Raw genomic sequence first — 19,424 nt, 5'->3', positions numbered from 1 at the left:
TAATTCTGCCTCTGTAGCTCAAAAGTAGCCACTACATGAATAGTAGAACATATGAATGAATATGTTCTAATAAGACAGAAACAGACAGCGAACTATATTTGGTCCACAGGTCAGAGGTTGCAGACCCCTGATCTATCTTGTTGATAATCAATATAAGCATCAATTACAGGCAGTTTCTGTAATGGTTGCCTGAATCAGATCCTTATGCTGACGTGGAACTTCAGGAAAACCAAAATTCTTTTAGTGAATCAGGGGGGAGTAATGGCTTTGGTTTAGATGGATTATTATTGCTAGTATTTAGTCATGAGGCATGATTCTAAAAGATCATTGAGGTGTCACAGCACACATTGAGTTAGAGACTATTATTATCATCCGAATTTTGCATAAGAAACTGAGGCCTAGGAGTTAGCCTGCCAGAGGTCACACAGGGAGGACTTGGCTGACCCTGACTGTGCAGCCCCTGGGACTTGCTCCAGGGCCTTTGCTCTTCCCCCAGCCCCAGACTGTCTCTAGGGGGAGTATCCGGTAAAGCAGGTCTCCTTGGTTTACAGACCAGCACAGTGCTCCCTGGACTTCACAGACCTCCCAGATCGGGAAGATCCCCTGAAGGAGGGCATGGCAGGCCACTCCAGGATTCTTGCCTGGAGAATCCCATGGACAGAGTAGCCTGGCGGGCTACTGTCTGTCCATAAGGTTTCAAAGAGTGGGACATGACTGAAATAACTTAGCACACGTGCAAGCACCTTTTTGTCTTTACCTCCGCCTCCCCGGGCCCATGTGTACTTTCCTTGATCCACGTTGGTCTTCTGGCTGCTTCTGGAACGTGCCCAAACCCTCTCACACATCTTGGTTTTTACTCCAAATAAAGGGAGTTTGTTATCAAGGAGCAACAAACAGTAAGAGTTGTGATTAGAGTTACTTTTGGCATGAACACTGTATTATACTTTATTTCTGACTTTTTTTACGTTGACATCTTTATTTCCTGTTCAATTTATTTTTTAAAGCTTATTTCTTTTGGCCTTGCACATACAGATTCACCCACCAGAGATCGAACCCATGACCCTTAGAGTGGAAGCAGAGTCTTAACCACTGGAGCACTTGGGAAGTCCTTGTATTTTACTTTAAAAATGCAGTTTTCCAGCAACATAAAGTTGCATCCTCTTTGTGTGCTGCTGCTAAGTCACTTCAGTTGTGTCTGACTCTGTGTGACCCCATAGACGGAAGCCCACCAGGCTCCCAGGTCCCTGGGATTCTCCAGGCAAGAACACTGGAGTGGGTTGCCATTTCCTTCTCCAGTGTGTGAAAGTGAAAAGTGAAAGGGAAGTCTCTCAGTCGTGTCCGACCCTTAGCAACCCCATGGACTGCAGCCTACCAGGCTCCTCCATCCATGGGATTTTCTAGGCAAGAGTACTGGAGTGGCTTGCCATTGCCTTCTCCGCCTCTTTGTGTACATGTGCATATTTTTTTCCTCTGCCTGTGTGGAATGCATGGGCCAATTAATGCTTCACTTGTCTTCAGTTCAGTCGTTCAGTTCAGTCGCTCAGTCGTGCCAGGACTGCAGCGTGCCAGGCTTCCCTGTCCATCACCAATTCTGGAAGCTTGCTCAGACTCATGTCCATTGAGTCAGTGATGCCATCCAACTATCTCATCCTCTGTCGTTCCCTTCTCCTCCTGCCTTCAATCTTTCCCACCATCAGGGTCTTTTCTAATGAGTCAGTTCTTCACATCAAGTGGCCAAAGTATTGGAGATTCAGCATCAGTCCTTCCAATGAATATTCAGGGCTGATTTCCTTTATGATGACCTGGTTTGATCTCCTTGCTGTCCAAGGGACACTCAGGAGTCTTCTCCAACACCACAGTTCAAAAGCATCAATTATTCAGTGCTCAGCTTTCTTTATGGTCTGACTCTCACATCCATACATGATTACTGGAAAAACCATGTCTTATATGAAGTTATTTTTACCTGCTAGCATCAAGACATCTCTGGGGTCATTAATTGTTTCCCAGCATAGTAAATGTTCAGTAAATGATAGTTGTTAAGTAAATGAACCAAGAAATATTCAGGTCGCATGCTCATAGAGATGCAAACTTAGCAAAGTACATGGAAGCATTCATTAATTGAATATTTTAGGTGTACCTCCCATATGTCAAGCTGGAAACTAGATCCTGAAAATACAGCGGCCAACAACACAACTTGATTGATCCTTTTTGATTATCTTACATATGATAGATTCTGTAATAAACTCCTGTGAATTACTCGATACATTAGTGATACATCCTTTTTACACAACAGGTGATACAGAGGTAACAGATGCTTCTGTTATAGCCTCTTCTTTGTTCGTACTTCTCTGTGTTCATTTTGTATCCCTCTTGTCTCTTACCAAGCATAGTTCAGTTCAGTCGCTCAGTCGTGTCTGACTCTGCGACCCCATGAATAGCAGCATTCCAGGCCTCCCTGTCCATCACCAACTCCCAGAGTTCACCCAAACTCATGTGCATTGAGTCGGTGATGCAATCTAGCCATCTCATCCTCTGCCGTTCCCTTCTCCTTTTGCCCCCAATCCTTCCCAGCATCAGTGTCTTTTCCAGTGAGTCAACTCATCTCATGAGGTGTCCAAAATATTGGAGTTTCAGCTTCAGCATCAGTCCTTCAAATGAACACCCAGGATTGATCTCCTTTAGGATGGACTGGTTGGCTCTCTTTGCAGTACAAGGGACTCTCAAGAGTCTTCTCCAACACCACAGTTCAAAAGCATCAATTCTTTAGTGCTCAGCTTTCTTTGTAGTCCAACTCTCATATCCATACATGACCAGTGGAAAAACCATAGCCTTGACTAGATGGACCTTTGTTGGCAAAGTAATGTCTCTTTTTTAATATGTTTTCTAGGTTGGTCATAACTTTCCTTCCAAAGAGCAAGCGTCTTTTAATTTCATGGCTGCAATCTCCATCTGCAGTGATTTTGGAGCCCCCCAAAATAAAGTCTGACACTGTTTCCACTGTTTCCCCATCTGTTTGCCACAAAGTGATGACACGAGATGCCATGATCTTAGTTTTCTGAATGTTGAGCTTTAAAGCAACTTTTTCAGTCTCCTCTTTCACTTTCATCAAGAGACTTTTTAATTCCTCTTCACTTTCTGCCATAAGGGTGGTGTCATCTGCATATCTGAGGTTATTGGTATTTCTCCCAGCAATCTTGATTCCAGCTTGTGCTTCTTCCAGCCCAGCGTTCCTCATGATATACTCTGCATATAAGTTAAATAAGACAGACACACTGAAACCAAGCATAGTACTAGGCTATTTACTTGTGAATTACTAAACATTCTTGAAACTAAAAATGTAGAGCTAGTGTGATATTCTTTAATGAGTTTTGGTTGTGGTCAAGGAAATTGGGTTCAGATCCCAGATCTGTTACTGGCTAGGATCAGTGAGTTTCTCCTGCATGGCTGGAGGAAAAGAATGGTCACCAGGAACATGATTGAAGGACTTAAATTAGTTACATGAAATGATTGTGTGGATCCGTAGAGATTAAAAGGATGCTGTTGAGACGGTTATGTGACCCATGGGGCATGCAGATATGGAAGGAAAAATGGCCACAGCTGTAGAACCAAAGCTGGGTATTTGGATATCCTGAGAGCAGACACCCTTAATGTTATTGCTGGAAGAAATATCAATAACCTCAGATATGCAGATGACACCACCCTTATGGCAGAAAGTGAAGAGGAACTAAAAAGTCTGTTGATGAAAGTGAAAGAGGAGAGTGAAAAGGTTGGCTTGAAGCTCAACATTCAGAAAACAAAGATCATGGCACCTGGTCCCATCACTTCATGGCAAATAGATGGGGAAACAGTGGAAACAGTATTTTGGGCTCCAAAATCACTGTGGATGCTGATTGCAGCCATGAAATTAAAAGACGCTTACTCCTTGGAAGGAAAGTTATGACCAACTTGCTGCTGCTGCTAAGTCACTTCAGTCATGTCCGACTCTGTGTGACCCCATAGGCGGAAGCCCACCAGGCTCCCCCTTCCATGGGATTCTCCAGAAAAAAACACTGGAGTGGGTTGCCATTTCCTTCTCCAATGTGTGAAAGTGAAATCGCTCAGTCGTGTCCGACCCTTAGCGACCCCAGGGACTGCAGCCAACCAGGCTCCTCCATCCATGGGATTTTCTAGGCAAGAGTACTGCAGTGGCTTGCCATTGCCTTCTCCGAGATGACCAACCTAGATAGTATATTAAAAAGCAGAGACATTACTTTGCCAACCAAGGTCCGTCTAGTCAAGGCTATGGTTTTTCCAGTGGTCATGTATGGATGTGAGAGTTGGACTGTGAAGAAAGCTGATCGCCAAAGAATTGATGCTTTTGAACTGTGGTGCTGGAGAAGACTCTTGAGAGGCCCTTGGACTGCAAGGAGATCCAACCAGTCCAATCTAAAGGAGATCAGTCCTAGGTGTTCATTGGAAGGACTGATGCTAAAGCTGAAACTCTAATACTTTGGCCACCTCATGCGACGAGTTGACTCACTGGAAAAGACTCTGATGCTGGCGGGATTGGGGGCAGGAGGAGAAGGGGACAACAGAGAATGAGATGGCTGGATGGCATCACCGACTCGATGGAGGTGAGTTTGAGTGAACTCCAGGAGTTGGTGATGGACAGGGAGGCCTGGCGTGCTGTGATTCATGGGGTCGCAAAGAGTCGGACACGAGGGAGGGAGTGACTGAACTGAACTGAATTGAACTGATAGTAAGATTGGTAAATGTTTGTGAATAGAAAGTTAGGAGAAGAAGGAAACCATAGCAAAAAAGTGAAAATTATGAAGGTCACAGTAGGTTGAAAAATGAAATGAAAAGGAACAAAACTGGCTTTTCTTTCTCTTTCACCTTGATATCTCCTTACCTCATTCTTGAGGGGAGGGTGAAATCATCTCTGTAGGACCCTTGCAAGGGATAACTTGAAAGGAGAAGTGACTTCATATAGGATAAGACTTTGTTGTCCAGAAAAAGATTACATTAACAGTAACCAGTGCTCTGATTCTTTGCACTGTGAGGATAAATTCAGGACACATGTGCAGGACTTCAGTGTACAGGAGTTAAGGAGTTGCAGGTGATGTTCACATTAGGAGAATAATCATGGATATTTTGGTGTCTGACGAGAACTGCTAGAATTGAAATGAGTACCTTTGCAATATACTTTTATAGACTTTATCTCATTTATACTCTGGAGCATTCCCACGAGGATAGTTGTTAATATCTCCATTACAGGTGGAAATTGAAGACCAAGTTAAATGATTTGCCTTAAGGCCACATGACTACTGAGTAATATAGATAGAACTTGAATCCCATCAGGCCTTCTGATTCAAACTCCATATTCTTTTCACTATGATGAGCTTCTGGAAGAATGTTATAGTCTATTTAAGGGGGCCATATGGGACCCAAGCCTTCATTGTCTATAGTGAGACTTCTTGAAGAAAATTTGGTGTATGTTAACTGTACTACTTAAAATAGCAGATCACAGAGGCAGTATTGGTGTAAGGGTTAAGAACATTGGCTTTGTGGTTTGCACTCTGGCCCTCTATGAAAAGATGTATGACTTTGAGTAAATTACTGACGTTTGTTGCCTCCTCTCTTGTTTATTGAGGCATAAATGAATTGATGTAGGTAAAGAACTCTGAAGGTTTCTGGATATTATTATTATCAATTAGCTATTATTTTTATCGTTCTTATTGCCGTGCTGGTTTATCTTGGGACAGCTGGGTATCCAAGTGAATGTGTCAAGGGAAGTATAGGGTGATTACAACCTTCTCCTTCATTTGAAGAACAGTTTAGTTATAATTGATACGGGGTTAGAAGTCATCTGTTGGTCCAGAAATTATCTGAGTGTACTGTGCGGTTGTTTGTTGCCATCTTCCACGTGTCACTTCTCCTTCCCTCCATCTATTCTTTGTTTCTTTGTTGACTTGAGGCTGGAAGGATAATGCGATAAAAGAGAAAAGATAATAGGAATTATTGGAGTTGGTTGGGTTTTTCTAAGATCTTACAGAAAACCTAAACTTTCTGGCCAATCCAATTATCTATCTATCTAAAATGGGCATTCCCAGCACAAGAACATCATATTAGAGGCATAGCAGGAAGTACTACCAAAATGTGTTTCCCCTGGCTATATCCACAAAGTGGCCCCGTATTACTGTCCGTTTTGAGCTTAGATGGTGGTAGATAGAGGGATGTGAGCTTGCAGTCGGAGGCAGGGAGGGACCAGATCCCGAAGTGCCTTGCATTCCATCCGGGAGAGTTTAGATTCCATTGAAAGTCACGGGAAGCTATTGGAACCTTGTCATCTGGGGAATTAATTGATCACATTTGCTTTTGGAATCAGTCTCGAGCAGAGGGTGTGAAGGGCAGATGGAAATTGACAAGAAAAATGTCAGAGATGTGGGTGAGGGGTGTCGGAGAGAAATAATTAGGACCAGAGCCAAGATAGTGACAACAGGAATGGGGAGGAGAAGGGTGTGTGTGTTTGGGGTGCTCAAAACGAGGTTCCAACTATGCTTCCTATTTAAAACAAGATGAAGGGTTGAGGCATGAATCGACAGTTACCCTTGTGGCATAATAGAATATTTTTGAAAGTTTTTCTAAAAGAATGACATTAAAAGGAGGCACACGTAGCTGGAACAGCTTCAAGGGCCCTAATGGAAAGAGGGAGCAAAGCAGAGCTGGTGACATATCTTGAAATAATGTTGTTGCACCTTCAGAGTGGGCAAGGGAAGGAGACGTTTGTGAGAGGAGTGGGATTCAGTGATCATGCAAGATAAAGGGTCATGGAGAAGGAAAGTGATACAGTAATGAGGGGTAAACAAGGAAGCTAAAAAGAAAAGCAGAAGGGGAAATGAGCTGTGTGGATGGGAAGCTGGGCACACTTGTTCACTTCACAGAGGGCTCTCTTTGTCTGAGATGCACAGAGGAAAGAAAGGCGAGGGGAGAAGAGCCTTCAGAGAGAGTCAGAGGCCGAGACTAAAGCATGATGGAAGATGGCAGGCCAGCTGTAGGTAGGACCCCAGATGCAGAAGGTGGAGAGACGCAGGAGAGGGGAGGGAGCCTGGAGCTTGAGATGGAGCTGGTGGGCAGTCAGAGGCAGCTCGAGAAACAAGAGAGGGTACAAAGGAGCTTTGAGGAGTTCAAGGAAATCTCATCATTCTAGGAAAGAAAACCTGCATGTGGACCTGGGAGCAAAAACAGCACGAGATACCGAAGCCCTGAGGAACTCCGGCAGTTACAGATTTAGCACAAGGAACAAAGCTGTCTGGGGTGGTGGGTGATGTTCTGGGTGAATCAGGACTGCTAGGCTGGTCAGTAGGAGAAAAATTGTCTAAGGACAGGATTGTTGTTTAGCAAACTTTGGGTGGATGGGTGGAGGGTCATCTTTGTTGACAGACGTCCAGTCTCAGGGTTTGTTTATTTAGAAGGGGAAACACTCACATGTATGAATGTTCATGTCCCACAGGAAGAAGTGTGTGAGGGAAGATGAGAGGTCTTCATTGCATGAGGGGAAGGGTTCTGGTTGGGAGGGGCCTCCAGTGGTTCTTTGAGATCCTGAAAATGGACAGCAAGTAAACCTTTGAAGCTTTTGTTCAGAATCTGTTTCATGACATGAGGAAGAGGGTGGAGTGAATATATCAATAGCTGATGAAACATGGGCAGCCCTTGCAAATACCTCACTTCAAATTTGTTTCTTGCTTTTCTAGCAGAGTGACCTGCTGCCAGGTATTTGACCTCTGATCCTTAGTTTCCTCATGGTTTACAGCGTTACTGTGATGTTTAGAAAAGGGATGGTTTTTGTGTGTATGTGTGTATACATGATTTAGTAATAGTACTTTTTATTACTAAAAGCAAAGGTATGAAGTTCAAAAGTCAGAGATGGCCCAATGAGAATTTCTGCTGTTTCTTTTGGATGAAGTGTAATTCTGATAGTGTTTCTGATGCTAACAGAATAATCACTTTCTCCTCCTCCTCCCAGGTACCATTATCGAGGCATTGCCCCTTGCCCAGTCCTGTGCTGCTCCTTTACACATAGCATCCTAGTCAGACCTCATAATTACACCTCAGACTTACAGAAGTGGGTGGAATGATACTTATTTTTCAGATAAGGTAACTCAGGTTTGGGGAGGTTAAATGATTTGCCTGAAATCTCACCTAGTAAGTGGAAGAGCCAGATGCAAACCTTTGTCTGACTAAATTCAGAGCCTTACTCTCGATTTGAAAGGGGTGGAGGGGGGAGTGCAGAGCTGGATAGTATCTTCGGAAAATAGAGTTAGACCATTCATGCTGATGCCACTGCTGCGATCCCTGTGCCTTCCCAGCCAGGCCACTGGGAAATTTTCTATGGCCTGTGGGAATGATAGAGCCCAGGTGATCCAAAGGCAGTTCACAGACTTGCTCCTGAAGGAAGAGAGAGCTGGGCTTTTCTCCAGCTTAATGCTCTGTGGGCTTCAGGTATTAGAAGGTAGAAAGGGGTAGAACCAGCAGACAGTTGTTGGTATTCCTTCTTCATTTGAGGACTGGTGTGGAGATTACATTCTGTCACAATGAAACACAGAAAAACACATACTTGAGAAGATAATGCGGAATGAGGCTGCATCTGAAGAGGGGAAAGCACCCCATCTCGGGAGCAAGCACTGAATCAAATGGAGTGACCCTGGGTGACTCGTGTGGTCTTTGTCCATCTGCAAAGGGAAGGAGTGGGTTCCTTCAGTCTCCAGGGTCCTTTTTAGTTCTAACAGACTCTATTCTGCTGCTGCTGCTGCTACTAAGTCACTTCAGTCGTGTCCGACTCTGTGTGACCCCATAGACGGAAGCCCACCAGGCTCCCCCATCCCTGGGATTCTCCAGGCAAGAACACGGGAGTGGGTTGCCATTTCCTCCTCCAATGTGTGAAAGTGAAAAGTGAAAGTGATGTCGCTCAGTCGTGTCCGACCCTTAGCGACCCCATGGACTGCAGCCTACCAGGCTCCTCCATCCATGGGATTTTCTAGCCAATAGTACTGGAGGGGCTTGCCATTGCCTTCTCCGGACTCTATTCTAGAATATAGGAAATACAGCAAGTTCTAGTCAGGCTCTGGTTCTTTTGTCACCAGTTTTTGAGGTTTATCCTTAAAGACCTGTGGACTCTAATGAAGCCTCTAGGACTTCTGTGCCATCCTTTTTATGGAGATAAACTAGACAGGATCCTTCTTCCAAGGGGCCTAAGTGGTGGAGAGAGGAAACATGTTGACATCCTATTGTCCTGTGTCATTATGTCTATCTGACCTGCTGGTCTGGAGGCTTTTTGAAGACTGAGAACTCTGCTTTATCTTTAACGTGCCCCCTCCACCCGGTCTGGAAAGTGCCTATTAAATGCCTGATGAAAGAATGAATAAATGGATGAATTCCATCCATACCATTTACGAAGTGCTAACCATGTGCTAAGCACATGACACCGATTTCCTCGTGTAAACTACACAACAATCCAGTAATGTAGGAGCCGTTCTTTTCCCCTCGTTATGCTGTATATACAGACACTAGACACTAGAGTATATACAGTTCTGTATATCCAGACACTAGACAGGTGAGTCACCCAATACCTCACAGCCAATGGGTGACAGACACAGTTCAGATCGAAACCTTGGCTGTTGCTGACTGTAACCCGTGCTCTTAACTCTCTGGAATGTGCATCTCTCAAGAGGAGGCTGAGGACACCGATAAATCCCTCCCAAAGGGAGTGATCAATGAACCACCCATTTCTTTGGAAGCAAAATCAGAGAAGCATCAATGGGCCATCTCCATGGCACCTTGCCATTTTGGGAACATCTTTAATGGGAAACACTGCCATTTGGCTGGAGTTTAATTGCACTGCATTCTAACCCAGTAACTCTTTAGCCCCTTCTCTTTTTGCTGCCACGAAGCCTGAATTCCACTCTTACTGAGGTATTTACTCTTTCCCGGAGTATGTCATGCTGTCTCCTGCCTCTGGATTCTGCACTTTTGAAATGTAATCACAGGTTTTTGTCTTTGATGCTTCAACTCCATGAGTCTCCTGGAAGGCAGAGGCTGCATCTTATTACCAGCTAGAGCTGGCATATGGTAGTTGCTAAGTGAATATTTGTTGAATGAATGCATTACAAATGATTCAAAAGGTGATTTTCTCATGCCGAGAGCCTGCACAGAGAAATAAACTTGTAAAGCTCATTTCAGTCACACATCTTGTTGTACGCAGGCTCAGCCAAGTCTGTGACCATGAATTCAGAAAAACTGAAGGGAGCTAACACAAATCCAGGGAAGAACTTATGTGAAACATCTAGACTCAGTCTTGCCCTAATTCTTCTGTTTCAAAACATGGTACCACATTTTACTTGTGTTGATTTGCAATGTTTGAATAATAGTAATCCATCAGTACTTCATCTGGGCAGGGGAATGAACACAGTCTGCCACAGAAATCTTGCAAAATGGTGTCCTGCAAGTACTGTGAACCACGGGCGGTCACCCCATTTTGCGTGCTGTATCATGAAATATCTGGGAGCGAGTGTGTGCTTCTGTAAAACCCATCACTTCTCATCAAAGAGCATGTCAGAGCACGGGGGCAGTGCTTACAGTTCTAACATGATTTGCAAACATCCTACACGTGTATTCCTTACTGATCTTACATTACTGTTTTTTAAATTGAAAAATTTTATTATAGCAAAATGCACATACTGTAAAATTTACCATCCTGCCTATTTTTAAGTGTTGAGGATGTTCATACTCTTGTGCAGCCAATCTCTAGAACTTTTTTTGTTTTTTTTTTGCAGAATGCAGTAAAGAACTGTGATTTCTCCTATCCCTTAGCCCGTGACATCCACCATTTCACTTTCTGTTTCCGTGAACTTGACTACTCTAGGTACCTCATACAAGTGCAGTCACACAGTATTTGTTTATTGGGGTCTGGTTTATTTCACTTAGCATAATGTCCTCAAGTTTTATCCATGTTCTATGTCAGAATTTCCTTTTTTAAATGATATTCCATTGTATGTATGTACCACATTTTGTTTATCCATTCATCCATTATTGGACACTTGGGTTGCTTCTACTGCTTGGCTATTTTGAAAAATGCTGAAATGAACACAAGTGTACAAATACCTTCTCGAGACTCTGATTTCAAATCTTTTGGATACATAAACAGAACCAAAATTACTGGGTGATACAGTGATTGATTTTAACTTTTTTAAGAAACACCCTGCTGTTTTTCCATAGTAACTTAGCCATTTTATTCTCCCATAATTAGTGCACAAGTGTTCCAGCAGGTTCTTCTACATTCATGCCAATACTTATTACTTCTTTTTTTCTTTTATTTAACTAGGAGCCAGTCTTATGGATGTCAGGTGGTATCCCATTGTAGTTTTGATTTGCATTTCTTTAATGATGAGTGATATTGAACGTCTTTTCATATGCTTGCTGGACATTCATATGTCTTCTTTGGACAAAAATGTCTAAAGTCCTCTTCCCATTTTAAATTCAGTTATTTGTTCTTTGTTGTTGTTGAGTTACATGCGAGGGTTTATTTTTGGCCTCTCTATTCTATTTTTTCGGTGTATAGTTTTGTCTTTATGCTACTACCACTCTTTTTTGATTACACACACTGATCTTTAGTCTCCAAATAGTGTGAAGTTCCCAGGGTAAGTGCCAATCAATCTAGGATATCTTTGAGGTCCAGAAAAGGAGACTGATGCTCCCAGGTCTTCCAGCCAGTCATTTGCAGGGCTGGACCTCTGCACTCTTGCACCTTGCTACAAAACTTGTCACATATTGGGCCAGGTACTCCACTCTTAGAATCAAAAGGACAAACTTTAACCAGGGTTCTTCATAGGAAAGTCATCACTGTTGAAAGGGAAACATGAACGATTATGTGCTAGATCCTTTAACTCTATTTTTGAAAATTAATGGCCTTATAATTTCCCAACCACTGCAACCCTTTCATGATCTCAGCTTCATTCATTCTACCCTCTAATATATATTTCCACCATCTTTAATACTAGAGTCTGTCCCCCGACCCTGATACTCCTCTTTACCGTCTTTTGTTTATATCTGTTCCACAGTACACAGAGCTTCTAACATACTGAATACTTTGCTGTTTTTAAAAACTGTTTGTTGTCTCTCCCCACCCACTAGAACGTTTACTCCCTGAAATAGGGACTTTTCTTTTGTTCACTGATGTATATAGAGTGTTCCCAGGTGGCTCAGTGGTAAGGAATCCACCTGCCAATACAGGAGATGTCGGTTTGATCCCTGAGTCAGGTAAATCCCCTGGAGGAGGAGATGGCAACCCAGTCCAGTGTTCTTGCCTGGAAAATCCCATAGACAGAGGAGCCTGCTGGGCTACAGTCCATGGGGTCACAGAAGAGTCAGACATGACTGAGCATGCACGTATAGAGTGTGTGTTTGTGATAGGCAGAATAAGGACCCCCATAGATTTCCATGCCTCAGTTCTCAGGGCCTGTGAATGTGTCACCTTATGTGGCGAAAGAACCATGCAGATAGAATTAAGATTAGGACCTCGGGAAGAGAAATTATCCTGGATTATCTAGGTGGGCCCAGTCTAATCACACAGGTCCTTAAAAGCTGAGACCATTCCTGGCTGCAGAGAACCAGAAAGATGGCAGCATGAGAAGGAATCAACCTGCCATTGCTGGCTTTGCAGTACATGTGAGAAGGGGCCACAAGCCAAGGAATCAGTGGCCTCTGGAAATAATGAAAATCAAGGAAATGAATTCTCCTTTGGAGGCTTCAGAAGGAAAGGTAGCCCTCTTGACAGTTTAATTTTAGCCCAGTGAGACTGTTGTTGGACTTATACAGCACTAAATGTAGTTACAGTTGTGTTGTTCGAAGCCGGTAAAGTTGTGATGATTTGTTAGGGCAGCAGTAGAAAACTAATAGAGTGCTCAGTAAATATTTGTTGAAAGAATGAACAAGCAAGCCTTTTACCAACATAGAGAGGTAAGTATTCATCCTCATTAAGAGGGAACAGTCTCAGCGAGGTGAAACCACTTGGCTAGTGGCTCATAGTAGGTGATTAGAAGAGCAGTATCTCTAATCCAATCCTCAGCCACCTCCATGAGTTTTCTCCTTGCTGATGTGTGAGGATGTTGGTTTGTTATTGATCTTCCCAGCCACACGCAGCAAGTCGCCTGTTGGTGCATCCTGGGATAAGGTGGGTAGCAGTGTGGGCGTGTCTCTTGGCTGGGAGAGCAAAGGAGAATGAAAGCATTATTGCACCCTGTATACTTGAGAGACGTAACTAAAAACCTAAGCCTCAGAGCACGTGCTCTGTACAAACAAACAAACAAGAAGGCCATCCAGCAGCTTCTTTCCTGGTACCTGCAAGAAGCAGCCACATCTACCTTCAGCATTTTGTCTTGGGAAAACGCTCTGGGTCAGGACATCTCAGGACCAGGGGTTAGCATTAGATCTGGGAAAGCAGTGAGCTAAAAATTTAATGTCACACCATCAGGTCTGAGAGAAACCTTGAAAGCAGTGCCCAGTTGTTAATATGAAGGGGTTGGTAGGGGCCACAGAACTGTAAAGTTGTGTTCTTTGAGAATTGGTTGTACAGACACCACAGATTTATTTCAGTGGATTTTGGAGCCTCTGTGCGTGCGGGTGAGCCAAGGCAGATGGTGTGTGTGGGAGAAAATAGTGGGGAGACTGGTTTCCTCATAAAATTTTTCCATTAAAAACTTTGCTAGGCGGTGGTGGGGTTGCTTCTTGGACCTGAAAAAACAAGAGACCAAGCGAGAACACAGTGAGCAATCTGCATGAGTGATGTGTGCAACTTCGCTGTACAGGCAGTACTTAATCTACAGGCGTTGACACATCATCAGTATTTTAAGAGTAACGTCTTCTATATAAAAATACTCAAGAGCCTTGTGCTTTATGCTCTGGCCCCCACAATGATTACACCGTCTCCATGCCTCAGTGTGAGAAGCCTGGATTGATTACCCAAGACTCGCTTCCTGTGGTTCTCTTTCCCTCTCATTTGACAGGTAGCAGTATCCATTTGTTTCATTATCTCCCGAGTTTGAATTGGAAAAATAAGCTAAATCAGAGCAGTCTTTCTTGAGTTATAAAACCAACCATGTGAAGATGCTCTGAATGCCATTCTGCTTGTATGTAACTAAAAGCCAACTCCTCACGGTAATTTTGCAGGTGATTAGCCTGTCACATAGAAGCATCCCTTTGGGAATGACAAAGGAACACAAAGTTGTATTTTCTTTACAATAAGCAGATTACCCCAGAGGTTTTTTTTTTCTCTTCCTCGTCCTCCTCCTGGAAGTCCCTGGAATGAAAATATTTTAGGAGAGGGGTGAAACAAGCTTGGGGGATGGATATAGGAGATTCGTAGTCATCACCTGTTTACATTTCAGATGTCATCAGCAGGCTGTTATGTCTTGCCTGGCTGGGTTATGGAGAAGGACTTAGACACAGCCTCTCTGCTAGGAATGCCCTTTAATTGTATATTTGACGAACTCCTCTTAATCTTGCGTGTCATAAATCGAAAGCTGCCTCTTCTGTAAAGCCTTACTTGATTTTTCTCATCAGACACAGACCTTAGCTCCTGCTGTAAAATGTTCCGTTGTGTGCTTGGTACTGCTTTATGTGTCTCATTAGACTTATACCTGTGTGAGTGGAGAGACCTATGCTATTTCACCTTTGTGTCTCTAGTGCTGGCATGCAATAACAGTAATGGTAAACACGTTGTTGTTGTTATTGTCATTATCATTATGTTCCAGGCTTTGTACCATTCTGTTTTTCTGAATTATCTGAGTTGCTAATCACTTATTAAAAATTATTCAGTATGTAAAATCATTTTGTCTGTATAATCAAAGCTATGTTTTTTTCCAGTAGTCATATATGGTTGTGAGAGTTGAACCATAAAGAAGGCTAAAAGCTGAAGAATTGATGCCTTTGAACTGTGGTGTTGGAGAAGACTCTTGAGAGTCCCTTGGACTGCAAGGAGATCCAACCAGTCAATCCTAAAGGAAATCAGTTCTGAATATTCATTGGAAGGACTGATAACTGAAGCTTCAGTAATTTGGCCACCTGATGTGAAGAGCTGACTCACTAGAAAAGACCCTGATGCTGGGAAAGGTTAAAGACAGGAGGAGAAGGGGACAACAGAGGTTGAGATGGTTGGATGGCATCACCGACTTAATGGGCATGAGTTTGAGCAAGCTCCAGGAGATGGTGAAGGACAGGGAAACCTGGCGTGCTGCAGTCCATGGGGTCACAAAGAGTCAGACATGACTGAGCAACTGAACAACACCACCAGTGTAGAATAATTTTTTTTTCTGTAGAGCAGAAATTAATACAACATTATAAAATCAACTGTACTTCAATCAAAAAAATCTAGACAAAGTCACTTTACCAGAAGTTAATGTCTGTTGTCATCCTGTGATAGCAACTATTTAAGACATTTTTTTTTTACTTATATAGAGCATAGCAAAAATAATTTTTAAAAGCTGTAATAACTCATTTCCTCTCGCCATAGAAACATATGCTGACTGCCCTAAATTTTTTAAGATCAAGAGATAGTTTTTTAGAAGTCTCATGAGGATTTTCTGAGGTGCCAGGATATATGAATAACACAGATATAGTTTTTGAGTGTTATAAAAATTGTTTACCCATTTAATAATAGTATGAATTTATACCAAATTAAAGAATCAATATGAAAAGACAAAGGTGTTAAAAGTACAAAGATGGTGTATAATCAACTCATATTAGGGAAAAAGTGTACTAGACAGTATGGTTACATAAATGATTCTGTCATTGACTGCTTATTGACAGACTGTTTATTAGGACCTACTCTGGGCTAGCTGATTTATTTGCACAATACCATATCACCTTTACAGCAGCATCAAGGAAAGATAAAGCCTAGGAAATTTGGGTCAGACAGTTATACTCTTTCAGTTCAGTTCAGTTCAGTCGCTCAGTCGTGTCCGACTCTCCGCGACCCCATGAATCACAGCACGCCAGGCCTCCCTGTCCATCACCAACTCCCGGAGTTCACTCAAACTCATGTCCACAGAGTCGGTGATGCCATCCAGCCATCTCATTCTCCGTCGTCCCCTTCTCCTCCCGCCCCCAACCTTTCCCAGCATCAGAGTCTTTTCCAGTGAGTCAACTCATCGCATGAGGTGGCCAAAGTATTGCAGTTTCAGCTTTAGCATCAGTCCCTCCAATGAACATCCAGGATTGATCTCCTCTAGAATGGACTGGTTGGATCTCCTTGCAGTATAAGGGACTCTCAAGAGTCTTCTCCAACACCACAGTTCAAAAGCATCGATTCTTCGGCGGTCAGCCTTCTTCACAGTCCAACTCGCACATCCATACATGACCACGGGAAAAACCATTGCCTTGACTAGACGGACCTTGGTTGGCAAAAGTTATACTCTTTAGTTTGTTAATAATTTCTCTAAGGCTTGATTTTCGTATCTGGTCAATGGAGACAGTAATGCCTACTTCATATTGTTGTAGGATTAAATTAATTAGGAACCGTGTCTAGCCCCTCGTCGTTATTGTAGTTCAGTTGCTATGTTGTGCTGGACTCTTTGTGACCCCGTGGACTGCAGCACGCCAGACTTCCCTGTCTTTCATCATCTCCCTGAGTTTGCTCTAACTCATGTCCATTGAGTCGGTGGTGCCATCCAACCATCTCATTCTCTGTCACCCCTTTCTACTCCTGCCCTCAATCTTTCCCAACATCTGGGTGTTTTCCAAGGAGTCAGCTCTTCGTATCAAGTAGACAATGTATTGAAGCTTCAGCTTCAGCATCAGTCTTTCCAATGAATATTCAGGGTGGATTTCCTTTAGGACTGATTGGTTTGATCTCCTTGCTGTCCAGTTCAGTTCAGTTCAGTCGCTCAGTTGTGTCTGACTCTCCGCAACCCCATGAATCACAGCACGCCAGGCCTCCCTGTCCATCACCAACTCCCGGAGTTCACTCAAACTCATGTCCACAGAGTCGGTGATGCCATCCAGCCATCTCATTCTCTGTCGTCCCCTTCTCCTCCCGCCCCCAACCTTTCCTAGCATCAGAGTCTTTTCCAGTGAGTCAACCCGTCTCACGAGGTGGCCAAAGTATTGCACTTTCAGCTTTAGCATCGGGACTCTCAGAAGAGTGTTCTCCAGCACCACCGTTTGAAAGCATCACTTCTTGACACTCAGCCTTCTTTATGATCCAGCTCTCATGTCTGTAAATGACTACTGGAAAAACCATAGCTTTGACTAGATGAACATTTGTCTGCAAAGTGATGTCTTTGCTTTTTAATATGCTGTCTAGGTTTGTCATAACTTTTCTTCCAAGGAGCAAGTGTCCTTGAATTTCATCACTGCAGTCACTGCAGTGATTTTGGAGTCCAAGAAAATAAAATGTGCCACTCTTTCCACTTTTTCCCCATCTATTTGCCATGAAGTGATGAAACAGGATGTCGTGATCTTAGTTTTTTGAATGTTGAGTATTCAGCCAGCTTTTTCACTCTCCTCTTTCACTCTTATCAAGAGGATCTTTAGTTCCTTTTTGCTTTCTGCCATTAGTGTGGTATCATCTGCATATCTGAGGTTATTGATATTTCTCTTGGCAATCTTGATTCCAGCTTGTGAGTCATCCAGCCTGGCATTTGCATGATGTACTCTGCATAGACGTTAAATAAACAGTGTGACAATATACAGTCTGTAAATGCTCTTTTCCCAATTTTGAGCCAGTCCATTGTTTCATGTCTGCTTCTAACTGTTGCTTCTTGACTTGTGTACAGCACCTCCGAGGTACTTAGTAAATGTTTGTTGAATGGTCTGTTCAACTTTGACAAAGTGCTTGGCACATTTTAACTTATTGACAAAAATAATGAAAGCAGTAGCTACCATTAACTCAATGTTTACTATATCCCAAACACTTTTCTATGAATTTCACATGGATTTACAAGCGAAATAATGTCTGTGTTTCCATTTGGCAGTTGGAAAAACTGGGACCAGATTGATGAGGTAACTTACTCACTATCAGGTAGTCGTGAGTGATGGAATTCTAAAGCAAGTCCTTGACCTTCAACACAAAGGTTTCATTTCTTGCTTCTATGTCTCAGTTTCCCTGTTCGCCCAGTGGAGCGAATGGTAAGTCATATTTGATGTGTGATTTGGAGATTAAACTTTATCCAGTGAGTGATGCTGAATCTTGTCATCATTTGCATAATTGGGAGGTGGTTTTTCCAGCTGGTGAACAAGCAGACAGTATTGTTTGTTTTTCCCTGGGGGCACTGCTTGGTTGAATGATGAGGTCACCATGTGTGTTTCCATCCATAGGCAGCAGTTGCTAACAGGTAGTGATCAAACTCTCATAAAGCAGCTAAGCTATTCCGTGGGCAGAAGACCCAGTCTGTCTGTATTCTAAAAAAGTATTTAGTACAAACCTGCCTGTGAGCCATAGTATTAGTTTCATTCTGAGTAGATGATTCTTACTTTGTAGTTCATTAGGTACGTTGGTTCATGCTTGAGATGGAAGGAAGGTTTGGGCAAATACTCATGGTTTCACAACTTCAAATGCAATAGGATGTGATGGAGTTCAAAAATCTATCTCATATTTTAAGGGATATTAAAGATCATATACTTCAAAGTGTTTTCTTTTTGCTCATGTGTTTTGTATGTTAAGCAGTGAGATTCCACCCATAACTCCACACTGTGAAGTTGGTAAAGGCCTGGAAAGGGGTTCTCAGATAACAGCCCCTCCTCAGCACCTCCTCATTCTCACCTTCAGGGACCCTCCTGTTAGGCCCTGAGACAACTTCAAAAATCACCCTCAGGCCACCCACATCACAGTTTGAAAATTCCACATTAGCTTCAGCACCTCACAGGTACAGCTCAGCTGGTGACAGAGTCAGCATTGCAAAGCCAGGGTCTTGGGGCATTTCTTCCAGTGATCTTCTCACTTCCCCACCATTCATTTACGTTAAAAAGGAAACTAATCAAAGATAGAAAATGCTTCAAGTAGCAGCCATTTCAGTAAGCAGTGATAGCGTCCCTGTTCCCCTTTTGGGTTCATGAAAAAGGCTGTTAAACATATGTTCTTAACCCACCTCCAAGTTGCTGAGCCATGCTGTGCTGCGATGCCAAATTCCGTGCATCCCAGTGACTCCGTCTCCCTAATGCACTGCTAAAAATACGGAAACTCACATGAAAGCATATGTTGCAGTTCGCCTTTGATTTGGGCACAGATCATTCAAGTGTGAAAACAAAATGAGTTGCTCCCTCCTCCTCGTGCTCAGATTTTGCACATCTGCACTGTACTTAGGGGGGCAATTATAACTTACATTTTATAGGGCTTGGCAATTTCAGGAAGACACTTAATACCCAATATCTTATGTGATGATTAGGGGAGACAT

General features: G+C 43.0%; 1 protein-coding gene across 3 annotated transcripts in view; it reads left to right on the top strand.

The window, feature by feature from the left end:
- The window catches only part of DAB1 (DAB adaptor protein 1), a 476,669-nt gene that overhangs the window by 29,728 nt on the left and 427,517 nt on the right, over window positions 1-19,424 (top strand). The gene's annotated exons all lie outside the window — the stretch shown is intronic.

The sequence above is a fragment of the Moschus berezovskii genome, chromosome 4 (genome assembly GCF_049115385.1).
Source record: "Moschus berezovskii isolate FMDL1 chromosome 4, NW_MosBer_1.0, whole genome shotgun sequence".
Lineage (NCBI taxonomy): Eukaryota > Metazoa > Chordata > Mammalia > Artiodactyla > Moschidae > Moschus > Moschus berezovskii.
This window is presented reverse-complemented; position numbering and strand designations above follow the sequence as displayed.